Genomic DNA, 7163 nt, shown 5'->3' with positions numbered 1-7163 from the left:
ACTATATTCCATGCCAAGTGCAGGTAGATTTTTTTTTCTCATGCTTTTTCCTTTTCCAGACTATCATACAGTTAGTCAAACAGTGCATAACCTTTTCAGATGTATTTATTTGGCTTATCAGCATGCATTATGTTCCTCTATGCCATTGCATGGTTTTAGAGTTCATTTAATTTTGTGTGCTTGTGTCTGTGTGTTCATATATGTGGGTTTATGCAAGTGTATATGGGTGCATGCACTAGTACGCCTGTTCAGGCAGAAGCCAGAGAACAACCTTCATATAGCTCCTATGATGCTGTCATCATTTTTGATTTGTGGGGGGAACTAAGACTTGCACTTGTGGGACTCAGCACTAGGCTAGGTTGGCTGGTCACTGAGCCCAGGGATCTTCCTGTCTCCACCTCCCGAGCACTAGGATTACTCCTTCATACTTCCATGCATTTTTAAAACATGTTCTCTGAAGATCAAACTCAGAGCCAAGGTATGTGTCCAGAATCAAACTGGAGTTGGATTCATTTTAGAGATGAATAATATTACATTTTCTGAATGTACCACAATTTATAAATGCACCCAATAAAAGACATATTGGTTGCTCTAAGTTTGAACAGTCACAAACAAAACTATTTGTTTAATTAGTTTCCTTAATTTCATCTACTCTAGTTTTCTTTCTGTGTTAGCTAGAGAGATTTTGTCTTTGATGAGTTTATGCATTTCTTCTAGGTTATCAAATTTATAGCCACAGAGTTGGGGTATCTGTTTGCTACCCTTTGTGTATATAAATGTGTACAATGAATTTGCATATTATGTGCATATATGTGTGTGGTGTATGGGTGTGCATGCCTATGCATGTGAGTGTAGGTTTGCCCATGCCAAGATGTATGTTTGGAGATCAGAAGACAACCTGACAACCTTGAATGTCAGCCTTTTTTTTTTTTTTTTTTTTTTTTGGTTTTTCAAGACAGGGTTTCTCTGTGTAGCTTTGTGCCTTTCCTGGAACTCGCTTTGGAGACCAGGCTGGCCTCGAACTCACAGAGATCCACCTGCCTCTGCCTCATGAGTGCTGGGATTAAAGGCGTGCGCCACCACCACCCGGCGAGTGTTAGCCTTTCTTGCTGAAAATACTGTCCCTTCCTTGTTCACTCCTGTGTACACGAGGTAGATGGCCTATGAGAGTGGAGGGATTCCTCTGTCTCCACTGCCCATATTTCTGTATGGACACTGAGAGTGCTGATGTGTTGTATGTCTGGCTTTATGTGGGTCCTGGGTACGCAAACAAAGGTCCTCCTGCTCACGTGGTAAAGGGTTTTCCCATTTGGTCATTGCTATAGTCCTTATTATCATTTTAATGTCCTGAAAATATCCTCCTCTTTATTTATAACACTAGTAATTTGTCCCCTTTTTTTCAGATAGTAAATCTAGGTATTTAATAATTTGTTATCTTTCCTAATAATCAGACTTTTGCTTTGCTGCTTTTTCATTTTGATTTTCTATGTTCAATTTCATTGATTTCTGTCTAATTTTTCTTATTTATTTTACTATTCTATTTTGGGTGAAATTTCTTATTACTTCTTTAGTGTTTAAGGTAGAATATTACATTTTTTTTCTATCCTTCTTATTTTCTAATGTTATTAAGTACACTTCCTTCTAAGCACTGCTGTTACTGAACTCAAACATTTTGATAAGTAGCATATCATTTTTATTTAGTTCAGATATTTTAATTTTTTCTTGCATTATTTGTATATATTTTTTCATCTCAAAATATTTGAGGATTTCCAGATTCCATTTTGCTATTGATTTCTCCCATAAATCCACAGCACAGGACACACAGGTATTAATTTCCTCTCTTTTCTCTAAAATTATAGATAGCATTGTGACAAACAGAACTTCCTCTTCCATATCTGCTCATTTTATGAAATGAGAAAGTTAATTTACTTAATGGCTGTGGTGGTTTGAATAGGAATGGCCCCTATAGAATTAGGTGTTTGAATACTTTGTCCATAGTGGGTGGCACTATTAGGAGGTATGGCCTTGTTGGAACAAGTGTGTCATGGGGTGAGGGTTCTAAAGGTCAAACTAGGTTCCAGTGTTTCCCTGTTTCTGTTGCCTGCAGATCCAGATGCAGAACTCTCAGCTCCCTCTCCAGCACCATGTCTGCCTGCATGCTTCCATGCCTCCTGCATGCTTCCATGCCTCCTGCACGATAATAGACTAAACTTCTGAAATTTTAAGCCAGCCCCAACCCTTTATAAAAGTTGTCATGGTCATGGTGTCTCTACAAAGCAACAAAATCCTAACTAAAACAGGCTGAATCCTGACTTTAAAATGCAAAATAGAAAACACAAGTGTAAAATCTATGTGCCACTTAAGAAGAGCCTTCACATACTTATCAGCAGACTGTTTCTTTTTCCATCTCCTTCTTTTGCATAGCCAAATCAAGATGAGATGGGATTCACGCCTGATCAACACTCAGCCTCCAGGCCTGAGGAAAGCTATTCTAGGGATGACTTTGAAGATCTAATCACCTCATCTTAGAGAACAGGAGGTATCCAAGGGTCTTGATCTGAATAGATGTTGTTTATTGTAACAGATTATCTGAATAGATGTTGTTTATTATAACAGATTATGCTAATTGCCTTGCCCTCAAAATGAAGAAACACCCACAGTGAAGTAATAATTATTTTTCTGTGCCTAAGGGCAAGAATGTAGAAGATGAATCATCAGCTAATGAAAGTGGAGTTCCTCAGCTCCAGACCATTGTGTTTCTTTTGGGTGAGTGGCAGGAGTGAGGGATTGGTCAATAAGACAATAAGCAAAGGATTAGCATCAGAGAGATTTTCCATTAGCTGCTGGTATCAACAATGGAAATGCAAATGTCATTTCTTACACATTCTGTTTATTTTGGAAGAGGAAATTTGTCAGTTATGTTGGTAGATGGCATGATTAACCACTCAGCATAAAATGATCCCCTGAATGAGTCAGACACACAGCACAATGCTCTGTTCCTTATCTGGACATGAAAAGTTCTCATGTGCACCAAGGAAAATCCTGATTGTCATTCCAGAGTCCACCTTCAAACTTTGAGTGAATCCTAATTTCCTCCATCAATGATTTGAGAACATCATTTATATTTTTCTCAAATTTAATTTGCTTTATAACCCTTGGTGAGACTATCTTTTGAAAATAAAACAAGGTCTCTAAATTTTGTTGAACATATGAAATTAAAAATGTGTTTTTTATGGTACATTTGTCATGATATCTATCCAAGCTTCATCTCATTTAATTATGGAAAGATTTTGGAAAGGATTAAAACTCATTGTACCTATGCTGCTTAGAGATGTCTATGCTTAGAGGGCTTCTTCTTCTTCTTGGTATCTGGGTTTCAAGGCTCTCAAGAACCTAAGGAACAGAAGCACCTTCACCAATAGTAAGAAATCATCAACTGGTTTACCTTGTTTGGAAGAGGTAACTTTAACATTATCTACTGCAGTAGTTTGAATGAGAATAGTCCCCATAGGCTTCTATATTTGAATGCTTGGTCCCCAGTTGGTGGAACTGTTTGGGAAGGATTAAAAGGTATGGCTTTGTTGGAGCTGATGTGTCACCGGAGATGGACTTTAAGGTTTCAAAAGATTCGTGCCATTCCCAGTTATGTCTCCCTGCCTCCTGTTTGTGGATCAAGATATAAGCTCCCAGCCAAAGCTCCAGCACTGTGCCTACCTGTGTGCCTGCCTGATGCCATGCTCCTCACCATAATGGTCATGGGCTCTAACCCTCTGGAGCTATAAGTCCCAAATAAATTCTTTCATTTATAAGTTGCCTTGTTCATGGTTTCTTATTAGAGCAATAGATAACTAAGGTATCTCTGAAACTTCAATGTCTGTCCAGAACCATGGGGTCAGTGATAGTGTTTCCAAGATCGGTCTTGCATAAGTTCTCATGCCAGTGTACCAGTAGATACACACATGCCAAGAGAGGTTTCATCTAAGATCTGTGTGTTGTGGAAGAGGTTGAGAAGCCTCAAAATTATGTTTTAGGTTAATAACAAGGCAAGTTATTTACAAATAATATAAACATATCTTATGAATGCATATTCTTATATATGTGAAAATATTAATATTTTCCTATACACAATAATATATGTATATATGTATATGGTTATATAAAACAAAGAAAACATGTTTATAATTTGTGTAAATACTTGAGGGCTGGGACTAAAAGACAGGAAGACATTTTATATTTAAAATGTCATTAGATTTTATTTTTCAGTGTTTATGTATCAGTCTTTAAATAAACTTTTATACTTCAACAGATCTAAGATTATGTTTATTCTTGTTCCTACTAGACAACATCTACAGAAGGCTTTCAATGAACCATCCCTTGTACTGTCTACCCCACTGTGTTCATTAGGCTCTCACGATTCACAGGTATATCCCAAGGGACTTTAATTAAAATAAATTATTAAACATTTACATACATTGACAATAAATTATAAATTTAAATGATTCCAAGTAATTCTCAGGTTACATATAAATCTAAATAACTGTGAATAATACCTAATCTCATCATTTAGAATTAAAGCCAATGGAATATTTTATTTTTAACACATAAAAATTAGCTATTGCTATTTATGTATATATATGTGTATGTATATATACATATATTCAGTATTATAATACTCTGGTGGATATCTAAATTGTCACAATATTCTGAAGACCACTTGGTGAGATTTTAAAAGTCTTAAATCTAACCATTCTCACCCAGTTCAAGTTCAAACTGCACACAAAGATTTATATAAATTTTTATTACATTTTATTGGAAACAAATGAGTGATTAAAATTATATCCTTAATAGAATCAAAAGTAGGATTAAGAAAAAATTTTAAGAAGTATTTAATGTGTTAGATAAAGGGATCAGGTTGATAAAATGCCTCCAGAAAATAAGGGAATAGATTTTTCTATATTCACATTAGGATTACCATTCCAAATTTGAAAAATGTTTGCATTTAGTATGATGTATATAGTATATTATGTCTGTAGATATGTATATAATGCATGCATAATCTTTTGCAATACACATCCTAGTAAGCAAATATAAAATTTATACTGTGTATGTGCAAACTACAAGAATGATAGAATGAAATCAAGTTTTCAGGGTGATTGGATTGGACTAATTTGTTTCTTTCTTATGATTATTTGTCTAACATAGACATTGAGCCTTTACATAATTCATAACCATACTACCTTTATAATCAACTATTGTAACTTTGACCTTAACTTCAGTGTTTCCTGGTATTGTATCCTCCCCTCTTGGCTTCTACACATTTCTCTGCTGTTTTGCCCAATTTCAAGATTTTACTTTCCCCCTTGCTCTGAACTATACCCTCATAGCTGTATTCTTTCTTTGCTCTGGAGGCACCATATTGAGGCAATGCAGAGATCAAGGTCAATCAGCTGATGGTCTCTGACAAGCTGGGCTGGGTTTTTGGGTCTTTCTGCCTTTGTGAATTCTGCTGACATGTCTGGAGTACTCAGGCCAGCTCTGCTCCCCTCATCTCTCTGGCACTTGTACCCCAACCTTGACTGATGGACCTGAGGTCTATTCTTACTCCACCTCAGCATTGACCTGCCCTTTGCATTTCAAGTACACATTTGTAGCACACTAAAAAAGAAATTTTCACTTCAATGTCATGATTTGAAGCAGAAAAAAAAATCACTCTAAGAAAAATTGACTTTAATAATCTATAGCTTTTGAAAATAACAGCTTCTTCCTCTCCACATTTTATTCCTGGGTGGCTTTTTAAACCTCTCTATGTCTATAAAGACATAAATCCAGGAAAAGTTGTGTTGTGATTAGTTTTAAATTCCATCTTGCCACAACCTGCCATTATCTGGGAAGAGCCTCAACTGAGAAATTATTTGTCAGTTTGGCCTATGTCTGTAGGAGGTTGCCTTGATTTTTAATTTATTCATAAAGACCCAGTCCACTGTGGGCAGCAACATTCCCTGATCAGGATGTCATGATCTGTATTGAACAAGAGAAATTAGGATGATACCAGAAGCAAAAGAAGTGCGCAACGTGAGTACATTCGTTTGTCTCTGCCTTGGATTGTGGGCATGACGTGAGTAGCTACTTAAGTTCCAACCTTGGCATCGAAGGAAGGATGAACTGCCACCTAGAATTGTGAGCCAAATAAATTCTTCCAGTCTATGTTATTTTTTAAGCTATTAAAAGAAGATTTATTTATTTATTTATGATTTGTGTGGGTGTTTTACCTACATGTGTGGCTGTGTGCAGTGCCCTCTGCGACCAGAAGAGGACACTAGTTCCCTGGAGCTGTAGGTAACAGACAGTTGTTCATTACCATATGAGTTCTGTCCTCTTGAGACAGCCAGTGCTGTTAACTGTTGAGTCACTTCTCAAGACCCCCATGCTCGTACTTTATCAAGATGTTTTATCAGAACCACAGAAATGAAACTAGAAAATGTTTGGAAACTATGAGTAAGATAATTTAATGTCTTCTTATATTATTACAATTATCAGTATATAAAATTCATTAAGTAGGTTAATTATAAAAGGAAAAACAATACCAACATCCTGTGGTCTACAGTTAGTTGAAATTGATATTTTCATTGTGTCCTTCCAGTTATTTGAAATATTTATGACTATACACGTGTGCTTGTCTATTATTATGTTTGTTTCACTTATTACCAAGATTAGCCTCTTGTTTTTGTTGTTGTTGTTTTTTGTAGGTGTGAGAACAAAAAGATTGATCCATTTACAACCTTTTAGGTTGCTTCCTTTTTTTAATGTTTGGTTTCATTCTTGCAGAGATACTTCTGGAAAAATAAGTCTAAAATTTTCTTAAATATTTAATATAGTTCAGGTAAGTAGCATTTCTTTTTTTCAAAAGAAATTATTTCTTTATTATGTATACAGTGTTCTGCCTGCATATAAGAAGTGGGCACCAGCTCTCATAGATGATTGTGAGTGACCATGTAGTTGCTGGGAATTGAACTCAGGACCTCTGGAAGAGCAGCCAGTGCTCTTAGCCTCTGAGCCATCTCTTCAGCTCCAAGTAGCATTTATCTATATTGAATTTTCATAGTATGCTTTTAACTCAATGTAGAAAACCACTAATATGGAGCCTACTACCTATGGTGGGACAC

This window comes from Peromyscus eremicus, chromosome 2 (assembly GCF_949786415.1).
Source record: "Peromyscus eremicus chromosome 2, PerEre_H2_v1, whole genome shotgun sequence".
Classification (NCBI taxonomy): Eukaryota; Metazoa; Chordata; class Mammalia; order Rodentia; family Cricetidae; genus Peromyscus; species Peromyscus eremicus.
The sequence above is the reverse complement of the archived record's forward strand: the minus strand, read 5'-3'. Positions refer to the sequence as shown.